The 24284-nt window shown below is 40.5% G+C and overlaps 1 long non-coding RNA gene across 3 annotated transcripts; it reads left to right on the top strand.

Moving 5' to 3' along the window:
* Positions 1–14739: 14739 nt before the first annotated feature.
* LOC147755420 (uncharacterized) lies at positions 14740–23165 on the top strand. Of its 3 annotated transcripts, none has more exons than XR_015328831.1 (3): positions 14787–16934; positions 17107–17251; positions 17990–23165. It is a non-coding gene; the product is annotated as an uncharacterized LOC147755420 (long non-coding RNA). The 3 variants fall into 3 exon arrangements; XR_015328830.1 differs by having other exon boundaries at positions 14793–16934; positions 17987–23165; XR_015328829.1 differs by having other exon boundaries at positions 14740–16934; positions 17107–23165.
* Positions 23166–24284: the final 1119 nt, after the last annotated feature.

The following is a 24284-nucleotide window of genomic DNA, read 5'->3' on the forward strand; positions in this document are numbered from 1 at the left end:
CCAGGGGTTTAGGCCAGGCTTACCCCAGTAGAAAAGAGACTATGCTACTCAGTACTACGTGCCGAGTGTAGGGTTGTCTCAGCGTGTAACTTGACAGACGAATATACGATGTACAGCCTAACACAAGCTATGTAACGATCGTAAGTGTATAGCCACGACACGTAGCCAAAGGGTTGAGTAAAGCTGAGGTAAGTGGAAAGAACATCGCACTCGAAGGGCCTACACAGATTTACCGTATTGTTTGTATTTTTGTATTGAATTTTATTTTTTCGCTTGGCTACAACAAAAAAATTTACTCATGTCTCGTAGTCAGATAGGCAATCAAACGTGTGGTACATGCTGCATATTTAGATATCACTGCAAATAATTATGCGGCCATTTTGCAAACTCCCTCTCCAAATAAAATTTCAACTGGAAACAACTTTTGCAGGAAAGGTCGTGCTGCGGAAAGCCAAACAGATCTATAGCTTGTACAATGAAGATTCATTTTAGATTATCATTACAGTGCAGAGTAAAACGTCTCTTCAGCCAAGATCAGCTTTTATTGTTTTAGATCCAACTCCTCTTTCTATGGGGTACATTGAGCAATGTCTATTGCAACATTCTTTCTACCAGTTGATAAAACGTAACTCGTCGACATTTCCGCTAGAAATTTCAGAACGCTTGTTTTCGTATGAAGTACGACGACCGTGACGACAGCGTCGTGCTTAAACGTGAATCGGTGCGTTATTAAACGAATGCTTCCATCCTGTTTTGAAAAATTTAGTTCAAGCCTACTAAGGTCGACCTTATACGTGCCTCAGTTGACACGACAAGCGGTTCCAAACAGACGCTAGAAGTACTGAATTGAAGAAGCAGAATTTCTGTCAGCCAGTGAGAAATAGTATTGCCACCAAAGTATGTTTGACACATATAATAATTTCGAATTTCCAAAACATACGGATCCGCTAATAAAATAATTTCTAATTTTTCTCTTTAATAATTCAATCTTTTTATTTAAAAAACATGAAATAATGAAATACTATCCTATTCGGCCTTGTTGATGAGCATCTGTACTGGCTTTAATTTGAGCAATGCAATAGTCTGTGTTAGTACTAGAGGATCGCCTATAGCGTCAATTACCGCGGCTCTAATGAAAATCGGGCGTACGAAACCCTAGACATATCTGTCATAAAACGCGTAATAGTGCTAGAGCAGAGTGCCTTCATAGATAAAAGTAAAGCAAAATATCGATGCTTTTCAAGAGAAGCCGACGTGAACTCGACGCTGTGGATGAAAACCGTAGCTTTATGCGTGCACTTTGAGGTGACTCTTGCCTGTAAGCCCTTGCTGTCATCCATGCGAGGTACACTTCGCTTAACATTTGCCCCCTAACGACCACATAGCCCCAAGGCAGTTCATTTTTTTATTAGATTTTAATATATTCGGTTTTTCTCAAAGTACATGCAACACCTCGGCGTTGTCATGACAACTTCTAGTAAAGTCGAATTGGGGCGTTTGAAAGGGCAAATTCAAAAAGCGCGCTAGCTTAGCAATATCAGCGTTCTTCCATTGGGCCTTTTTCGCGTCCCTAAACGGTGTAGAGGTTAGGCGATGAATGAAAAGATCGTTTATTATTCAGCGGTTATTTATATATTTTTACTTATTACTGATTTATATATTTATACTTATTTATATCGAGCGGTTAGTAGCGTCCTGTCATGTATGGCCTCAGAGGTGGTCTTCACTAAATTTATATCGCGATGGTGCAGGCATCATTAGCCTAGTTTGAATACGCATCCTTACGTCGTTCATGAACAAATACAAAAAATTAATCCATAAGTTTAGCGTTTTAGTCAGCTGCCATCGCTCAACATCGACTATCATTAGCTTGTAGGAAATCACAAAGGACATGGTCGAGGGAAGCCAACTGAGAGTTCTTGCTGGGATTCGAGTACTTCAGTCTGTTGATTGCTTCCCAACGAACGGTACGTCACGAAACATGAGGGTGCTATCCGTTTCAAGATGCGTCTACCTAGTAGGCAATTCATTCCTAAAACCCACTTAAACCATTGAGGTCATGCACGCTGGGAAAGCCGCCTCCGCGTGCCATGTATTCGTATGTCAGACGCGGTATCACCGTATGCGCTAAGTATGTATTATGTGCTTTCCCATATACAAAACCATCATGATTAAAAGTTTGGCCGGGAAGGGAAGGTATGTCCTTCTGTTTGAATACCGCCAATGACCAATCTGGCGATAAAGTGCACATTTTCAAATTACAGGGATACACCCGAACACGTCGCATATATGGCGATCGTTTTCCGTAAACATTCAATTGGTAATAGTAATAGGTCAGACCCGACCTGAGTATATGAAGTCACCCTACGAGATCTCAGATCAGCATAACTATACTTGCACATATGGTTTCAATATGAATGTGAGAATCTAGACGCATCCACCTGCCTGTTAACCAGCCTATGCGGGTGATTATTGATTCATAAGATGAACTTGTTACACGTTACAGACACTTTACTGACTTTATTTTATCAAAAAAAAAAACGAACACACAATGATGTGTAACAGACAACTTAAAATCGTTGTTTTTTCATATGGTGTAATCAGTTCTGTCACATGCTTAATTAAACTATGTTAGGAACGAAGGCTGTTTGAAATAAAAAAAAATACATATATATAAAATTAAACGTAAAGTATATATAGGATTATATGTACACACGGGCCATCTATGATAACAGCATGGGTAACAGTTTCTTTAGCTCGTTCTCAGCCAGACAGAAACGCTCGACGGCCTATCCACTATTAAGTGTACTGCTAATGGTCAAAAGACTTAAATTAAAAAGGATTAAAAACATTTCGTTTGCATAAACGGTGTTTATTTTTGTTGAGCGTCAATAGTTTTTTTTATCTTCTCCCTTATTAACTGCGACCTTTTTGCCCAATTACTCGGCACTTTTTCTCACATACACTCAACAAATAATGCTACCTATATTATTATTATCACAACAAGTAGGTGACGAATGTCATCGCTCTTACTACAGCCAAATGGGCGACCGTAAAAAAAGACCTAATTTTTTTTTCGCGCATTACTAGTAGGGGAAGCGAAGCCTCATTTATTGTAGCGCTCCCATAGCATAGCCCCTCATCAGCCCTCGCCTCATCGTCATTCGCTCGCACTCTATACACTGCATGCCTATAATTTTTGTATACGTGCGGCTTTTCGCAACCCTTCCCACTAGGGCTCAATATAATCCCCTTCTCAGAAAACTACCTTTACACTGTTTAGTGCCTAGATCCGCTGACTTTCGCTAGCTAGCTAGCTAGCTAGCTAGCTAGTTTTGCTTTTATAAAGTATAACTAATCGCTAAGCTATCTGTTTTGAATGAACGAATGACTCCCGAGAGAAGCTTTGATAGGAGACGTGATAGGTGGGATAGGCTGGGCGGTGTATCTCTGACCTCCCACTAGAGGCGTCTCGAGGGGTCGGGGGGCAAAGGGCGCATTGTGCTAGACGTTAGAATGTCAGTCCTTTGAAAGGCAAACTATGGGTCTGAGGCCGCGAGCAACGGATCCTTTAGTCAACCTCAGCGTCGGCAAAGGAAAAAGAGAAAAAGAAAATCCAATTTCATATTGTTCCGTTTCATTCGAATATTCAACTCTTTGGAGTTTGCCTGTTTCGTTCTAGCACAAACAGAAATCTTATCAGTGTGAAAAGCGGATGGGGAAGTTGTCATAGATGTAAACAACGATACCAGCAGGCAAAATATAAACTCGCAGCCCATCATCGTCTACAGTCAAGGAATGACCCTGCATAACTCAGCTAGAAAGAGGAATTATGCTATTCTAGATATCTCCAATATACGTACTTAATAATGTAAAACTTTGGTATTGTGGACTTAGTGAGGCGAGCAAGAACACTGATCGTACCCTCGGACCATTCTTTTGTATTGGTAAAGCCATTATGGCCCTTAATGATGGTAACAAAAAAAAAGAGGTCGCATTCATGGTCATACGTTAGAATATTTATTCATACAGCTGGATAGCTTAACAGAGGAGGCAATTGCAGTTGTTATTATTGATGACTGTATGGTTAACCGATCAAGAAGTTACGGAAATATTGCTATTACACAAGCTCAGCCCGAGTATATATAATCATGGGTAACTTGTCGTCTGCAACGTAGCATAGACTAAATGGAAAAAGCGTGTTTCTAACTTTTCTGAGCTGTATATGTAGCGGCAAATAATGATAACAAAAAACTGACTGAACTAGAGCTATGCTCAGACTGAGTGAGCTTTTTGCGAAAATCTTATTTTGTAGAAGAATAGAAAACTTCATCAGTGAAAAATTTTAACAGTTAAATGCTGTTTAATATAGCTTTGGAGCTTTTTCGCTATCTGTTAATTGTCGGCCGAAATCGACTGATCCGAAAAGTAAGTCTGATGGGATCTCGTACAGGTCAAGCTTGATTGATTTGGCCAAAATATCCCCAGTTCAGAATCGATGAATGATTTCACTATCTCTGTCGGCGTCCTACTAAAACATCCGTAACTATAAAGTGGTTACAAGTTTAAAGTTCGAATTAGAGACGAATCAAGTAGAAGGCTTCGCAGGTATTGTTTGTAACATAATTGAATATGTGACAGTCATATTTGTCTAAATGTCTTTTTCCATTATAGATGCTGACTTGGTGCTTCTAAAAGATGCTTCTAAGCACAATAATAGAGGACAGTACATCGTTATGTTACTCGCTTTAGAAAACGGTCCCGATGGATGTCTTACTGTTTTCCTTCGTGCTGTAAAAGCCTTCATTCTTCCGGCCATATATATGATACCTAAATAAGACGAGTTGTTTTTCATTTTCAACATTGTCCTGGGTCGTATGGGATTTAAAAATTCACTTTTAGATTACTTGGTTTGTAATAAGGTTAGAAATTACTCCGCGTGTTCATAACCCCTATAGATGCTACTGATGCTTTGATTTGGTTTCAGAATCAGGGCTCATACTATCCACAATAATGGATTCAAAAAACCTGAACTAAGCATAATATTTACGTATTCTAAAATATAAAGTATACGTTGTACATTAATTTGGTTCTGGCGTATATTTAAAGAGTACGCTGCTTGGCTTCTTCTCAGCTAGCTATAATACTCGTGAGCGGACAAGGGCGTAGGGCCATGATTTCTCTGAGTGACCGTGATGGTGCGTGTATTCCATTAATGTATTTATTTATTTACAGTTCATACACTAACGACATACCCTAATAGATACATGAAGTTATCACGAGTTAATGGCGTCAACATACATCTATGTGGTTCTATTTTTGCCATCACAGGTAACTCTCAGCTGAGCATTGTTTTCCAACATTGAACTTCTTCTATACAACCCACTACTATATATATATGCAAATAAGATTTGTCCTCACTATCCCGAGAAATGGCTACAAAGTCAGAAACTTCTCGGTTGAAGATGCACTGATACACAGTGGAAAAATATTCTGCTGAACGCAAGTAGGTGTTCCTCGTTTCAAGAAGACCTACTATATTCTAGTTGCAGACTATCAGTTTCAAACTGACCGTCTTTCATTGAAATTCTCTACAAATACCGCTGTCTGTGAAACCGGCGTTCGATTTGCTGCGCATTTGTAGTCCTCGTGGTCTCCGCTACGGCTTCGGCCCATAGCCACCAGTCTGCATTTCCACATCGTATAATCAATCGAACAGTAAACCATCGCTTGGCAGCTGGACTTCACCGCACCTGCCGGCTTGTTGCATCGATATGTTCCTGTATTATCCGCTGTGTCTATCGGATCATGCTTTATCCAGTCCTGCACCGGTTCCCACACAGCTTGTTCCAGCCAGCGTTGGTTTATTCCTATCAGAGCTCGTATTGCATGAGAGACTTTATTGAGCTTCCAGAGCAGTGTCAACCGCCGCCACGGCAGTCGTGACAACAGAAGCAGCATTACCAGAAAGCGTAATTGGTTTGCCGTTCGTTTTATTCGCTCTGGAACCGATGGGACTACCGTTAGGCCAGCGCTGCGGCAATGTAAAACGCTTTCTTGCTACGTTTGAGCGCCGGGATAATGTAAAACAAAGCAGGAGATGCACCAGGATGACGACGAGCTAAAATTTCGGTACTTCTGCTTTTTCAGGATAACTCCAACTCTAAGGTCAGTTCGACGCGGCAAGCTAGCCGCTTTCCTGTCGTCTGTAACCGTCGCTGCGTAAAGAAAAATATGTATCTATAAACGGCGTATGGTTTATTAAGATACTGTGTATGTAAACAATAAGAGGACGTGGGTCACGGCGTGGAACCTCAATAGTATCAATATATAAGTAGGGAATGTAACAGAAGCCCAGACGTAGTCAAGCGATAAAATCGCTCAAAAGTGGACCATTTACTTTTAAAAAGGTTCTTTCTTATCTCCCCTTAGTCCCATCTGATTTTTGTGAATCAAATGATGGGGGTTCAGGAAGCAGCAATAATAGCAGTTCTATGTCCTCGGTGTCTTTTCCATGTACAAACACACTGACATATGTGAATAGAGACTTCAATGCTGCCTTGCTTAATAAGCTGATTCTATCCCTATAGCCAGCGACGACCTCCTCTTCGATCATCTGCTGAATCAAGCAAATCGGTGATGGAAGCTTGTCGAAGGCACACCGGGGAGCGTCCCCCTAAAGTGGCCTGTCAAAAACGAAGCGTGCGTGACATGTGTTGCTCTCACTAAAATTAAACTGCTGCTGGAAAATAGAACAGACACTGGACAAAACTCGCAAAACATTTAATATGAGAAATTACATAGCAAATGTAGAAATATGTATACCCGTACCGACCTAAATGGAAAGTATTCGTGTGACATTTGACAGTTGTTTCTGTAATGCCTATGAAGGTCGGTCAAGCTTCGTGTCTCAGCAGACTCCTGAAGCACCCAATAAGGGGCCTAATTTTTTTAATATTCCAAATATGGTAATAAACGTATAACGGGAAGGGTGAGGCACAATCATCAAAGCACTGTTTTTGCGGCAGCAGCAGACCCAGGAAAGCTGCTAGACCCACGCCAAGAAGCACCCTTGTTTTTATTTTTTTTTTTTCGTCTACTGGAAAATGGCGCATTCTCAGATGACACCGAGTGGTTCTACTGCCATTAAGGATCATTACTGCGAGTCCTCATATGATTGCGTAATGCTGTCTACCAAAATACGCCTACATTCTGGAAGAACGATTTGTAGATTCTTCGCTATGGTAATAGACAGGATTATACGCCGCTTCTTGTATAGATTTTTCTATTGAAACAACTTGGCGCTTTTATAAATTCAGTTGCCATTGTTACCACAATCGACCTCCTACGACCGTGAAAAAATGTGGGGCTGATGGATTGATACCAATAGGGATTACTTTGAGGCAAATGACCGCGATTTGCAAGTTTGAGATATGTGCGGTCTCTACAAAGTTAAAAATGTCGTTGTCTGCTTGACACAGCGTGTACAGTTCTCGTAGCTTAAACAGCTAGTTAGAAGTTTTGACTGAAACGTTATAGACCGTTGCACCCCTGCACTGGTATACAATCGAATTTATTACCTAATACCATTCAACGGAAATCTGCTAGCTAACCCGGATTATACCACGTATCATGCTTATTATTACAAATACGACGGCGGCGTCTGACCAGCGTGCGTACATCGACGGCCGCAGCTAGAAATTCCGGTTTTGACTCCAAAGGACTCATTTATTAACCTCGACTCGATGCGGAGTATGTGGGTTATATCGAAAACAATTAACGCGATTTTTTTCACTTCTGTGTGCTTCGAACTTCAAGGCAAGGCTTTTTTGCATCAGCTATATCTAGTTCGTTAAAATTAAATGAAGAGACTATTAATTAATACAGCGATTTATAACGCATGCGGTCCTGAAAAAAAAGGTACGAATTGGCCAAATGTATGGAATACAAGTAATGTATGAAATATTCAGTGTTTCTATGATTCAATTAACATTATGCACGGCGTCCACTTAAACACCAAAAGCCGGCCCTTATTGCACGTTTATCCCACCTGCCTACTACTGCTTAGTCAAGCCAATACTAGGACTAGCTGAGAGATGGTCAACAATTTTCTAGCTATAATGAATCAGTTAGTGCTTGATTTCCGCTATCACACCTATCTGCTTCATTTGACCGGCGCGTTGAGTACATGGCAGTTACGTTACAGACACCTACGAACCCACGTTGCAAATGGTAGATCAAGAAGTGATCATCTAAAATGGGGCAAAATTGATAGCAATTCTCAACTGAGTAACGTATTTTTTTCATCTATTGGGGGAAAAATGGAAGCAGATCAAACTATCAATCAGTCTAGCAGCATATTCTTTATCGATGTCCTACGACAGCGGAGCTGGATAAACTGCCTACAGTAAAATTAAACCCACCCATTATGTTTTCTTTCTGCCGTTACGAGAGCCATCGCTGTAATATCCTTACCAGCTAGCACTGACTGTGACAGCATCCAAATCAGAGTTCATTGAATCATCTCTGATGTCTGCACTACTTTATCGTTTTTGTCGGTGGCGTCGTACGCTTCTCGTTTCATCCTTTTAAAAGACAGGCAGAGATTTCAGCCCTTTCTGTCAACGGCCTTTGATTGCCTCGAATCTGATCTCTTGAATCTGTTTAAGCTGATTTAAGCAAGTAGTTGAACTCGTTTTTAAGTCGTCAACAAGTTCCCCTAAGAATCTTTCCAATACTCGAGAAAAAATGATGAAATAAGCACAACTGCGACACAGTGTTTATCGTACGCCCTGTCTGTCTCCATTGGCTTTAAATGGATATAGATGGGGGTCGTTAATTGGTTACCTACTAGCCAACACGTTTACAAAGACTAGCTAACTCCCACACATGACTGGTCGTGACGGCTATGGTGGAGCTTGCCTGCCGATGATAGACATTTTAGTTTTGTCTGATTCTATGAGGTGACGCAAAAAAAACGTTTCAAGAGTGCCAAGAGAACCAGGATCGTTCTACAATCTGGCTAATAACAATAATAATCGAGTGAACCCTGCTGAAGTACAATTCGCACAAAGACCGGATATCAAAGTGACGGAGGTTTTTCAAATTTAGACCCGCGCCGGCCGGGCGTAAGGAGCGTCCTAGGGAAAGCGGATCGAATAAGAAATTGCTGCTGTACATTCATCTGTCGCACAATACTTTAAAATCAATGTTATTAATCGAAGTATTTTTTTTTCGTTGTCTACCAAATACATAGCATTTCTATCTAAACATGTAAGTATATGAAGCCTGGTTTATGTCTTTATCAGTTTTGTTTCTATTCGCCCAAATTCTAAATTTTTCGATGGCCTTTACATTTATGTAAGGCGTCTTTTCTCTCTATATAGAAAAGGGGCATTTATTGCTTTGTGGGCCACAAGGTACAGACTTGACTAGGTTTCACACCGGCTACTAAGTCATGAACAGCAACATTATATATATATGTGTATATATAATAAACCAAATAAATATAGTATAGCTTTTGGTTTAATTAAGTAACGTCTATACACTAAATGTGTAAATTCTAGAAATTAGATCTGTTTTACCTTGTGTTAATGTATGATAGTAAAATATGTACGAGGCTGATTCTCTCCATAAAAATCAACACGTTTCCAATTTTTAATGCTCCAGAGGTATAGATTAGCGAAGCTGTTTGTGTCCTGGATAGCAACAGTCACATATAATTTCCTGCATTGTCGAAACGTTCCTAGCGTCCTGAACCACTGTGGGATATCGCGTCGCACATTTGAGAGCTCCTATACAAAGGCGCATTCTTGTACGATCTTTTATCGCACAGATATAGAACAAATGATGTATTTGATTTTATTACATACTTGATTGGGTAACTTAACTGTTCCAGTGGCATTTTTTTTAAATAGTGTTTATCATAAATAGTTTGCGTGCTTATAATACCAGTGTGTATATATTTTTTCGAGCGGGATAGGACAATTTGCGAGTATTTACATATTACATTAGCTCCCATCTTCCTGCAGATGCTTTGAAAGACAATATAAGTATCCAGGGGTCGATGATCGACGATATGAGAGAACTACGATAAAACGTAGAAAAGATAAAGACTCGGTACGCGCCATGAAAATTCGTGTTAGTTATCGCGCCTATTGGTATAATTATCATAAAACCCTATAAATTATATCACCCTATTATACTCTTCGTGCTTTTACCTCTAATGATGATGCAGCTAATTGACTAACATTTCTATTATTAGGGAGCCCAGTACAATTGTTTATTATTCTAGATTTCCTTCCAAGGCTTCATAACAATCAAGGCTCTAAGCAACTGGATAAATGTACCTAAGCAACCGCTCCAGAGGCCACTACTGCCCAATCCAACGACATGAACTACATCTTTCTAAATGAGCACTCCTGTACAACTTTCGTACCCCAGACTCTAAAAATTCGAACACCAGAGCTAAAAACTTATCTGTAACTTGATCAAAATCATTTCTACTCTTGTGGGGTATTATTGTTAACTGAAAAACAGTTTTCGTAGCCATCTAAGCGTAACCTGGTCAACTATGCATTATCCAGTCGCCTGCATGTGCGTTCCCTGGCACTGGTTCCTCGATCACCTCAGCCGCCTTCACTCCACCATTCGGAAAATTGCTGCCAAAGTAAGTAATGCTAAAATATTCAGCTAAATCGTCAGACGCAGCCTCGTTATCACCTAATTACTGTGAGGTGTCTACGCGATACTCTAACCTTAAATATTGTATATATAAGGCACATATTATTAAGGCTAAGGTTATTTACAGAATCAGGCTGGACGTTACAGCTTACGTATTATCATATAGTATTTAAATGTGCTCCGATATGTATATTTAGGGGTTATCCATCAGTTTGACTTATTCCGACAAGCGGTCCACGAATGAATAAGAACCTCCTACAAAGTACAGAGGCCTATAGTAAAAAATGCTTTTATAGTTCGGTCCAATTCGTGGTAGCTCTTAAATTATAATTCATCATTAACAAATTATAATTAGTGGTAGGGGAAGAAGGAAGATGGCTAATCTACTATAAAAGTCAGTGTTTAAAAGTAAGTAGAATCATTAGAATTCGCTATTCTTTGTCTGACCGAAGCCGCTTACCTGTATGCTTATTTAAGTACAGATAAGTTGTTACAACTTAGGTGTATTAAGTTCATACTGAATCGTCACATTTAATAAGCTTACTAGTTGCTGAAATTACCGTCCTTTCTAGATGACAATCGTAAAATATCTAGTATGTTATTGCTCGAGTTAACAGTGACACATACGGATGAGGTTGGGTAAGTAACGGAGCTCTGCCTTCATGCCTTCAGCTTTAACGAGAAGACTACAAATAGTACACTCCTATCGATCGCTCTCGTAAAGTGAAGGCCGTATTAAAGCAATTATCCATTAAGGCTGGCGGCTAAGTTACGAACACCGTATATACAGCTTAAAGAAAAAAACGAATCGCAAGGAACGATAACTTCGTGTTCATTGTCACGCCACGGATTAGGCTGCCGTTACGTTGGCTGGTTACCTAACACTGTATCTGTTTATATTAGATAGAAATAAACAGATGGCATCGTGTGTGTCCAGGACGTACGATTAGATGAACGATTAAAGGAGCTTAGCTATACACGAACAGAATCAGCGGGAGCCGGTATAGAGGATCAGACAGCAGTGCTAGTTGTATGTGGGTCTCCGTTTAGAAAAGGGCGGGCCTATTTTGTTGCGTGCTAAATGCGATTTATGCGTTTCGACCTGCAAATATGTACGCGCATAGAATAACTATTCTGGGTAATCTATTAATTTATTCGGTTAATAAACTGAAGGCAATCGGTGCCGGCAAGCGATGGGAACACGCCTATGCATTTGTATACGTTATACAAACAGCGTACTAAAAACGTACGTTCGTAGTCGGATATTTTGCACGTAATAACTTGCACACTGTATCTGTGGCACGATGACGTCTACGATTTTGCTTACGACGTTAAGATGATCAAGCTCTCTGTATCAATAGTTCCTTACTGCACAGTTAGAAATAGAGCTACATACAGACGATCTACATTCTAGCACAGTATACATATAAAAGAAACTATTTTATTAGTTAGAATACAGTGCCACTGCTCAACTCTATTTAATAGCAATTAGCGGGTGTTAGTGGAGCAGACGACGGGTAGATCTAGTTGAGAGGTGCGTGTCTCCAAGAGCTAATATCATTGCTGGTAACGTTCCCAGATATGGAATAATCTTAAATGATAGACAACAATTATTGCAGATACCGAATGAAAGCCCCCCCTCCGCTCAATCCGAAATACATACGGTGGTTCAAAGAGCAAAACTGGGACGGCACAGTATCATAGAAAGAACGTTTTATTTGAACGATCTATGATAACGTGGTGTATTTATTACCCTTGTTTTCTAAGTAAGTTCTTAGTAATCCAAGCGGGGTGTACGCTACGAGAATTAATTGGCTGTCAATTCAATTTTATCCATAATTACGTTCATATGTATTCGTGAGCCGTGCTGAAAACAAATTTAGTACTGACAAACATAAAGATGCTGTTATGAGCAGGCTTGTTTGCATCGATGTTACAGCGGGTAAGCAAGCTTAATTTTCTAGCTTGCACAAGCCGTCGGCATTCATCATGTCCCCCTGAGTATTCTAGCTTATTATCTATCTAGCCTTCTGATGGAGTTCGCATCGAGAAAAATGTTTCAAGTTCAAAAAGAAAAATGTTCAAAGTTTAAACATGCTTGTATGCGTATTTGACACGACGGTAAGCGCGGACTGCACCTGCGCGCTACTCAGATCCTACAAATTTATGTAGCCCTACCAGCAACATCATCTTTTGTTGCTGTGAACGGCCCTTTTCTAAAGAAATCGCGCTTTATTTACTCGTTCCGAAGTTTCGAGTCATTGCGTTGTAACCGGCGTCATACACCGGTTACAATGCGCAAGGGGCAAACATTCACGTTTTTTATTCGGATTTGAAACCTGTCTGATAATTCTCTCTAGGCTTCTTGTGAGACAGCCTGAACAGGTCTCGTAAGGTTCGTTCGCCCACTCGCAGGACACGTAACCCCCTGCTGAGCTCCCTGAAACAAGGGCCTTCCAAACTGCTGAAGATATGCTAGATAGTAACGAACAGCAATGCGATAACAACGATGATATTCTCCGATTGGTCATTGTATTAGTTTATCTAGCATTTTTTTCACGCTGTAGCACTATCTGTATCCGCTGCTACTTCTAACACGGGTTTTATGAGATCTAGACTTACATTACGTTAACTGCTGCGCCAACTGCCATTGCAGCTGTATCCTGTGCCACCGCCACTTTGCCCTTGGTGGCTTCGAAGGGAGGTGTGTGCTCATAGGTATACGTATACGTGTATATATATATACATCGTGCTGGTACAAGTTGTTTGTGGCATGTAGCCAGTTACATAGGTAGGTGCAATCTAAATTTAGCTGAGGTTCAAGAATACCAGCTGTCCTGTGTGGTAGTCCCGCTTTGGTGCGTTCGCTCCGAAAATTTCCCACTCTATAGTTGTCTCATGTCCTCTTTATTCCTAGGTGCGCTGTGCATCGTTCAATACTGAGAATTGCCGCAGTCACGAATGATAACGACAAACAGATGCGCACTATACAAACGTACGGAAGATCTGTCGATGATACTGCTAGAAATGCTTGCATTGGTGATGGCAGGTATTAAAAGGTACGGAACATGTCGTACCAGCGAAAATTGGCGGAGAAAAAAAGAAGCATTGCGCACAACTTTCGCAAAAAGGCAGTACTACATCATGCTGGACACAAAGATGCTATTGTGTTTTGTGTGGGTAACAGTAATATCTCCAATGTCTTTTGTTTTATTCAGACCCTTAGCAGTGATTGCAATTATTCCATTGGTATCATGTCGGAACACAAGAGCTTTTTTTAGTTTCGAAGATTTATAAGTAGTTTGTGATTCAATTACCGTCGAAGGAAAATGTAAAGTCTTTCCATTCACTGACAATAAACTTTACAAAGCTTATTACAAATCAAGGTTATTGAAGTAAGAAGAATAACCAAGAACGCTTATAAACTGAACAATCAAGCTACATTGCATTGGCTAAATTTTCCTCCCTATTGATTGGTACTCTTTATCTCTCTCGCTCAGATCCACTGACACTATATAAACTATTGTCCACGCTCCAAAATGTTGTCATCAGTAAAAGTATTCAATAACAACAGCATAAACAGAATACCGAAGCTCCTTTGCCATCATAGCTATGCTAATCGAGCTTCTCTTTAAGAAACCGGTTTTTTGTCCAGCGATTGCCCAGGGTCAAACTTGGTCAAAAATCACTTCGCAAAAATCGTTCATCACGATTCGGCAGCACAAATCAAGCATAAAGACCGTATCAATGACGCTAATGATCACTGAAAAGTGTTACATTGAACGGAACGACGTCTTAACCCGGCAGAATTTATCGAACGATGCCAACGTACGTCAGCTACGGGACAGTGCGGAGGTGGCCTTACTAATGGGTGCCTGCGCGACATCTATTAACACCAGCAGAGGCTTTGTGGTATCCATTTGTGCAGAAGTTGGCAAGACAACTAACTGAACGTGCAGATGTCTGTGTTCTTATTCCCGTTTAATAACCTGATAAATGGGCAGCTTGACTTGTTAAATTAATAGGGTCCACACTTCGTATATGTTAATAGTATGCTGACGTCGTGCGCGTCTGTGTAAGCAATGACCGTAGCTGGCAATTAAACAAGGGACCACTCGAGCAAGCTCATTCGTGTGACTACAGTTAACGATAGCAGCACAGTTGTTGTACTTGAATTTATAATCGAGGTATCGTTGTCGTCTCAAACGCAACACGTGCAATGTCATCGATGCATGCACGTACGCACTGTAGACGGCGACGTTGTTTTGGATTTGCCTTAAAAATGTTTCACTAACGTAGCCGTATGGTTCTTCTTAACAAAGACTGAATCAGAAATCTTAGTGCTTAGTGCTTATGCTACGTTCCTCACCGTTTAGCCCGTTCATTTTCGCGTTTGAACTAAGTTGATTTTCTTACGTTTTTCTGTGTTACGATTGAAAGTGACCAAAGATGAACGAAAACCTCAATTTTCATAGATGACAAGCAAGAAGGTGTTCCGAGATTCGTACGATACAGGTACACTAATAAAGGTGTTGATCTGATTGTGGAGTAACAATAATGATAGCGAACAAAGAATCAAAAACAGCCGAATACTCCTCCCCTTCTTTGGATGAGCGTTGGCCTGCACCTAAGAAAAGTGGTTGGCTTTTTAAAGTTGCGTTAAGGCTGATGTGAGCCTGGGGCACTCCTCATGCCATACAGGAACGATACAACTATGCTCTAAGAGATGAAACAAGCAGGTTTTTTTATTCATCACAGAATAATCTGAAAGCTTCTTATACCGCACAAGCGTTTACGATATGTCAAAATATTCAACGGACTGTCTAATGGAGTGAAAAGCCAAACAAAATAGCGTTTATAAGAGGCTTAGAATACTAGGACAAATCGGACCTTTGAAAACTCGTCGTGGCGTCGAGGTGAGCGCCGGAGCTTTAACGAACCATAACCGGCATATTTAAGACGTCGTCGTCACAGGCAATCTTACCATTGTCAAAGGAACGAGGAATTAACGGTGTGTCCGATGTTACTCACTCAAGTGCGTCGCATTACAGAACCTTAGCGGTCGGCGACTTTCCTAATAATATTAAGAATGTCTATTAGTTAATGCGTACAAGCGCTTCACTTGTTTCAGATAGATAATCGGCAGCTAACGAACTCGCTTGCTTGATGACATTTACGCCTGCTCAGCGGCAATTCTGATCTAATGTCGTTTTGGCTGCGAGCTTGGCTCCGTCGAGACCGCCACCGTACTCCGCACCGAGATGCGACAGCAACGGCAACCGCGGTATCCCTGGGTACGCTCGTTTAGCTGCAGCTTCTGCGGGTACGTATACTAAAATCGACGTTAATAAGATGAAGATGGCAAAGATGACGACAGCGGCGACGAAATTAACACAAACAGGAACTAGAAAATGGGCTACGCTGTTGGCGGCGCCAATGTAGAGCAACGAGTTTAGATATCGCTCGAAGAACATACTCATGAATATGCCAATACACGAGCAAGAAACATGGATCCATCGTGAAGGCACACTGACCTACGTTCGTTCAAGTTGCACACCGTACAACTTGAATGAGACAGAACCCAAACTTACATTCTTAATATAATAATCAGTGCAAACAGGACCTCGTAACAAGGAAGCATCGCGAATGAAAGGGCAGCAAGGTATATTTTTACCCATCGGTCTTGTGAGAGTTACTGTACGAGCTATGTAACTTACGTATTGATGGATAGACATGCCTCGTTGCACCGTTACCGCACGCATATTCGCGAGCAAACCCATTCTGCTTATATCTAGATCTTCGTACGGTCGAAGTCAAAACTCGTACATTTAACGAAGCGTCCAAGATAAGCGTAACCACGCTGACAAGTGGTGTTTTGCACCTTGCCACCTCAGCGGATGATGCTTGCTATGAACCTACCGCCCAGAGTGGTCGGTCAACTTCTCAGATTCATTCACCCAGAGACACGTGAACATATGCTGTATAATTTTAGAACATGTTCGCGTCGACGAAGAGCTTGCTATACCGAATGGCGCAAGTTATAATGATCGGTAGCAGTGGTACGCGCTAGTGTACCTATGCAGAACGATGCATGCGGCTGTAAGAGCGCGTATCACACTCAATCTGAGAGCGAAAATCGCTTCTAATAGTTCGCTTACCGGTAAGCGGGGATGGCAGGAGCGTCACAGCGACACGGTATGGTCAAGGGAGAAACGTCTTGTCGGTCGATAATTGCGCTTATCTTCTTAAGGGTACGCATGCTACTTTGCTTTTTTTTCTATATATATTTTCCATATACATGCATATCTATATATATGTATGTGTGTATTCTTTGGTGACGGCCAGAACAGCAAATGGGACACGAAGAGCCCCCGGCAAAAACGACAGTAGCAGCTCTTCAATTGTTCTTATGTCGCGTTTCAGGTTGGATTTCTGAAGCACCCATAGGAAAAATCATTGTTCCAGAAATATCCTGTCCGCAAGGCTTCGTGAGACCGGAAAACGGCTACCGTTATGTTACATGGCTATGCTGGTCCTTCTCCGTTCTACGGTGACAATCATAGCTAATGTTAGTATCGGCTACGCTTATGCTGTAGTCTAAATAGAAAGAGACTTTTTTTCAGTCTTTAACTCTCGGGGGTAATAGCAGGAATACCATGTGACTATGCAATATGCTTATTCTACTTGTAAGATAGGTGATCATATGCTTAATGTCTGCACGTATGTATTTGGCTGAGACTTAGATTTAGAATGAGCATTTCATCGGTACCATTTCCAGTTAACCGAGGCATTCAAGTGTCTGAGGCAGAGATACGGCAGAGCAGCCAAAGCCGAAATTTCTCTGTATTTGTTTATTTAAGAAACATGCACAATGAGACTGTGTCATAGGGACACGAGATCCTCCTTTTTCGTGTTAGTAGAACTCTGCTCACGCGGCGTAGCAGATTCCCGCGGAGCTAAAGTGATGATACTTTTCTATTTGGCCCACTTATGCTTCTGGCTTCTTGCTAAAAACAATTTGACAAAGTAGAAGTAACAGATACATATATATGCATGCGCCACCTTCACCTAGACTACTTAAATTGTTCCAGGCTTCATTCTTCGTTTCGCTCGTGATCACTGACTTGTTATAACACCTCATAGCTATTTCCAATGATTGTCTGAGTAATCTAGTAAATTTTTCAGCCAGCCTCATTAATCCGTCCTATTTATTGTTTCACCATAGCTGTCACCAAAGGTTGAACCTCTAAAAGACAAAGTAAACACCTGTCGGTTCCTAACAATATGGGCATGACATTTCCAGCAGCAGCAACAGCTGCTTACGCTGCCATGCAGTATACTATGGCTTCTTTGGCTGTCGGCAGAAAACGTCAGTAGGGTGCCTCCTCGCCTACGGAAGACATGCAGATGCTTCGAAGTAATAAACGACAATGAACAAGGAAAAAACGGACGGGCCCGGCCGTCCTTGTACACGGATAATAGTGCCTCGTCTCCTCACTGTCATCAGCCATATATCTATCTTTCCGCCAACTCATCTACCTGCAGACAAAACTACGCGATAGCAGGAGCGACGGCAGCGGCCGCAATCGCAAACAAACAAACAAACAAACAAGCATGCAGCAGTTCTTTCTCAAGCTCCGGGTGGCAGTAGACTTCGGCAGTCCCCAGCGCCACTTGCCCTTACAGTGGCCGTATACAGTATTGGTCGGAGTATAGCTGCGGAAGACTAGCTACGATACCGTGATCTGGAGATGCGATGTGGCCATGGATAATCTAATGAGTAAACAGAGCAGGGTCTTTTCTTTGCTTCACCTGGTGACCTGTTAGGTGCTGCCGTTACAGCTAAGTTCGCCGTTGCTTTGGTCGTCACGATCCCAATCGCGAATCCCAAGTATGTAACTCCTCTCGTAAAGGGCATGGTTTCATGATCTTGTGGCACCGAGAAGCAGCCACGCAGGAACGCCACGTTTTTGCTATAACTACGTGTGCCACGGTTGTACAACGTGTACTAGCAGCCAGTGCTGGAGTGCTCGAACGCCAATAGGAGACAGCTTTTGTAGTTAATTTAATTTGCGAAAGCGGAAAGCAGACGAGGGATAGAACAAATGATGAGACGACGTAGTCGCACTAACTCTTTTCTATCTAAAGTCCTATCCCCGTCTTGTATGCACCCGACATTGTCTTGAGTCTAATTTTCGACATCATTATTGCCTGTTTCGAGGAGTACAGGAAGATGTCTCCTTGATCAGTGAGTGGGTCGCTGACTACTAACTCGGTACGCGATTCCCGGATGGACCCGTTACAACGTTTAACCATATTGGCCACGTATGACTACGAGGGGCCTACACTGAGACTTGCCTGTTATGCTAGCTTAGGCTTGTAACAGTCAGATAATTCTGACCTGGTCTACAATCGAATTGAAGATAATGAAGACGATTCATTGCTATATATAAGCCTCCGGCAGTGTCAACCTAAAGTACTAGACAGACACAAATCTAAATGATGAGGACGACCTCTTCTAAAGGGAGGGCTTTTTAAAGTAAATCAGGGAGAAAAAAGAGTTCAGCACAAACTGTTTCAAACACCAATAATTTAAATACTATCGAAAAATCACAACAACCACGCAAGTGAACAGGCGAGTCTGCGTGCGGTGCGAAGGGTTCTTTGGGAAATTTTGCCTGAATTGTCAGCTCTCGGTCATTAAAGATATATAAATTTATAGATTAAAAAAGTCACGTGTAATTTTCGAAGAAAAAAACTTTTAATTGACACCTGCCTGTAAAACTAGCATTAACGAATGTTTAGTTACTTTTGATGATCTGACTAGCAGGCTGTGTCGTCATTTTTTTGCCTAGAAGCGGAAATATTATTTTTAGCTGGGGTTTGCAGCGTCCTCTTTCCCGCTAATACAAATATCGTTTAGTGCCGTTTGTCTGGCACCAGCTAAAGCTGTATTCAATTGGAAAGGAGACAACCTCATACAGTTCTCGAGTTGTCAATAACTTGATCGGGTTAGATATGTTTTTATTGCAATATGAAGTCTACTATCTTGCATGCGTCTCCCTAAAAATCGTAGTAGCCTCAGATGACAAAAAACATTCAACAATTGATTTTTTTTTCGATGCTTGAAAATTTGATTTAATTCGAACATTTTTTTTTTTTTAGGAATCTCGTGTCGTCTAACCATTATCAGTATCACGGGTCATGTCTGACACTTTTTTTTTGACGTTAATACACAGCATATCGTATCGTGCGCTTTCCATACGTGAGATAATTTTTTATTTTACGACCTTTCAGTGAGATACTATGCGGAATTTATCGCTTGATAATTCTAAAGCGATCTATATAATTTCCTGTTGGTGAAATGACTCGTCTAGTGAACTTAATGAGCTAACATGATAATCTGAAAGAGACAAATAGAGTACAATTAGCTGGTCGCTTTTGTTTACACACCGTAATCATTTTGATCATTGCAAAGCTCTTGGCTATATTTTTCATTGTGTCGGGTACAACGGAGCTGGGCTCGCAAAAAAATGGAACGCACTAAACGCACGTATTGAAAAGATTCCGGTGAATTTCGCTAGGCGACGTTTGTCCGTGCTAATGTGAACGCACGTAATGGGTATTAATTATTTAGACTTTGCCTGCAGAAGAACTATTTCGTACAGGGTTAAGCTATGCCACATTTTACCGAGAGCTGCTAAAACCGAATTTTTAAATACAATTTTCAACCTGAACGGGACAATCGACCGTGCTGCAACGGCGGACGCTTAGCGCAAACAACGCTCGGTGGATCACAGAAGCAAGCCAAATCTCATTGTCAAATGAAGCGAATAATAACTTCGAAAATTTTGAAGATAAACCGTTACGCTATATGGACATGCGCCCATGCTTTACGTCTGTACGCCGGGCTTTTCTATCAAACTTTAATCAGTTGTCTGCAAAGGCGAATTTTAAAATGTATAAGTAACCAACCGTTTTTGAAGTTTGACGTATTTATATTACTTAATTAACAAAATTCGATATGAATCAATTTCTGATTTATTGATCGGGGCATTGACTTCAGTTGAACTCGCTGAAGCCCGGCTGTAGCTAAGCTGAACTTTGATACTATTCAGAAAATAAGCTCATACGCAAGTAGCAGACGATTTTATACAACTTCTCAAATATGATTAGAAAATTATACACAAAGCAAATATACTTATTCAGGATAGGAACGGCTTTGTCTTGACTTTGTGCGTTCCTGTTAACGTCTTTTTTGTAAGTGAGGCAGACATATAATATATTTCTCCAGTCTTAAATAATCTGACATTATTGACGTGTGTTCGCGTAGACAGATTAGCGACAATATTTTTTGCTTGTTTTTTGCGTTCGCGCGTGACAGCAAGACTTGAGTTAATTGTTCCTGCCTCCTTCGGAGCCCTCTCCCAACTATCTGAGCTATATATTCCTATTATATACTACAACGCACAAAAGGTTACATTCGTTTAAACTAATTGTCGTATTTGTCTATATATTTTTATGGTCATTCAACAGTATGATAAAGTAATATGAGACTAGGCGAGGTCCTGAACATTCAGCGGTGTTCAGGGCTACACCGTTTTACTGAATCAGTTTCCTCTCTGTTCCATTATACGTTATAACAAAGCATGCCTAACCATTATTGGAAAACCACGCAAACGCACATTCTTGTAGCAGGGCTTTATACACTTAACCTCCCCCTTCTTTCTCTCTATCTCTTTCGCTCTCCCTAAGGCCTACTATTAAATAATATGGAGCAAATGACAACGACAGGGAAAGTAAGAGTGTAAAAGATAACCAAATGTTTCTATATTGTTACCTATTCCAAACTGCCTCGTTAAGGATATTTTCTATGGAATTAAAGTTCTAAGCAACATAGAATGCCGCCTATACAGTTACTATTCAAAACTCGATATTAAGGTCTAGGTATGGTTTCCTCATAAATATATAGTGCAGTCCAATTAAGCAGCTCAACAAAACGACGACGGTTCAAAGGCGTTAACATGAGATAGATAGCAGGTGCTAGCAGTGATTAGCAGATAGTAATGCTCGTCGGTTATCCATATATATATATATATATGTACGTATGTATGACATATAAATTTTAGATGTATTACGCATATAAACTGTAATTATATTCGTATATAGATATCATTGAGAGAATAAAAAAAAGGGAAAAGAGTTCAAGCATATGAGTTAACTCCGTCATGGATCGAAGCGTCGATCATTGCCTTAAATAGCAAAAAAAAAAAAAAAAAATAGAAATCATGATTAGTTTTTTTGAGGGTAGCGGCAAAGCATTACGATATGAATCTATGAGACGCCAGTGGAAGTAGAGTTGAATTTGAAGAAAATCTACCTAACATCTTTTATCGTTAAATATTCGTCCCTCATTCATCCTATCCATAAAGCTGTTATTTGAAAATTTTACTTTTTCACGAAAATTGATGCATCTAAAACTACTAATATATTGTAGAGCGAAATCTAATAGGCGATGCTATCGAATAAGTTGAGAAGTTAGCTCGCATGCATGTCTCAGTTGTTACTAGATACCTAAGTATTTAGTCAACTATGTTACCCAACATGAATCTCATCTTCTATGATCCAAATCAGCACTAAATAAACGTATTAATCATTGAGAAAATATGAACTGAAGATAGATATTTACGTTCTAGGCCCGTATAACTCTATGAGACGGAGTTATATGGACCAAAGAGGTAACTCTATGCCCCACGTCCGAAGAAATGAATCATTTAGCAACGCTAAAGAGAAAACTTCCTGACAGGCAAAGCGGGTCGAAAATGATTGTTTGAGAAAGATTTCTAATATATTTATGATTTGTTTACTGTAGCCCAGATGAATTCTGTTTCGGAGTGCAAAATCCGGGTCTTGATCGGTTCACATACGAACCCATTGACCAGAATTGAATTTTAATGAAGAAGCTTCGAAGAGCGGCAACGATATGCACACCAAAGCTAATTTGATCGCACGGAACAATTTATATCTATCGTGATTATGCACGATTCTGAAATAGGGAATTGCAAGGTTCTAAACCACTTTTGTGGTTACTCACAATGTAATACATATGTTGTCTAGTATTGTATACAACGAACGATGCTGTCAAAAGAAAATTTCTGTTAAAAAAAACCATATGGGTCATCTTTTTAGAACGAATGACATGTGATAAGGTACGCGGAAAGACGAAATCCAGATTGAACTTGGCAAAAATACACGTATAAGCATTTCTACCCAGCTAAGTAGTACTTTGAGGCTAGTTGCTTCCTTTAGTTCCTCTGTAAAAATAGCATCTGATTTCATATGTGCTCAAAATGTACGGACCATATAGCTCCATCTCACCTTGGGTCATATAATCTACAGAGCAACTATATAATAGAACTTGAAATATAACTTGCTTTTAGTTTGCCATTAAAAACATAGCTTCAGGACTGACGAAACCGAGAGAGGAAGCTGAACAGCCTTTTTTTTTTTTTTTTTTATCTTCTTTAACTTTTAATCGGTCAACAGAAATTTAATAGAATGTCAAAAAAATACTCTTCGGTCCCGTACAGCGTCACCATATAAACATTTTAACAACAGAAATACGGTTACGCGAACTGCACTGAATTGCGTACCCGAGTGCATCGAAAAGTTCTGTAAGTTCCAACTACTAGACATATCGAGATCTGAACCCATCGCGCCCTTGCTGGAAAAAAGTGGGGCGCCCCATATATTATTCATATACCAGTGAATATCTTATAACGAACCATAGACGATGCATATAAAAGTGACATCGTCCCCTAAATATTAATACCGTCGCATTTATGTGTACTCGTTATTGAATCGAATAATTTATTCGTGTGTGGCTCTCGTGTTTCGTGTCACAATTGTACATACGATGTACGAATAATTCTATCATATGGAACTCACTTAGCCTTCATTACCGATAAGCCACACTGTCAGCCTCGCTCGCTCGCGACCCTATTCTATTCATTCAAAGTTTTTCAAGAAACCTGTTTGATCACAGGATACAAAGATCTCACATGTTTTCTAGTCTGATCATAGAAGAATTTATACTAGGACGAAGGCATATCTGACATTTGACTCGAACTCATCGACCGACGGCCGGAGAGGTAAGTCGGCAGATCGGTGAGGCAAAGTACGCTGTCTTGCCTTTATGAATAGCTCGCAGTTCATCAATCATCTATTGTTCACGTTTAATCCTCAATAGACCTCAACGATCCACGCCGTCATTCTTATTGATACAATTTATATACATAGAGTCCCCCAATGTGTGAGACTAATAGAAGTGAAACACCATGATCATATATATATATATATATATATATATATATATATACATATAAGTCCATTACAACGCTTAATCTATTAGGATTACTATCATAGCAAGCTGTACGATACGCTCTAGTAGGCAATGGGATGAGGACTGAGTTAAGCAATCGCTTGTAAATTTTCCGGTGTAAACAACTCGACGCTCACTAGATCTCTGTCCTTCTGTCGGACTTCATACGACGAAATTGGTCCGTCATATTATTGTTACCACCATGGTCGAGGTTACGTAT

The sequence above is a fragment of the Varroa destructor genome, unplaced genomic scaffold (genome assembly GCF_002443255.2).
Source record: "Varroa destructor unplaced genomic scaffold, Vdes_3.0 BEIS01000005.1, whole genome shotgun sequence".
Taxonomy (NCBI): domain Eukaryota; kingdom Metazoa; phylum Arthropoda; class Arachnida; order Mesostigmata; family Varroidae; genus Varroa; species Varroa destructor.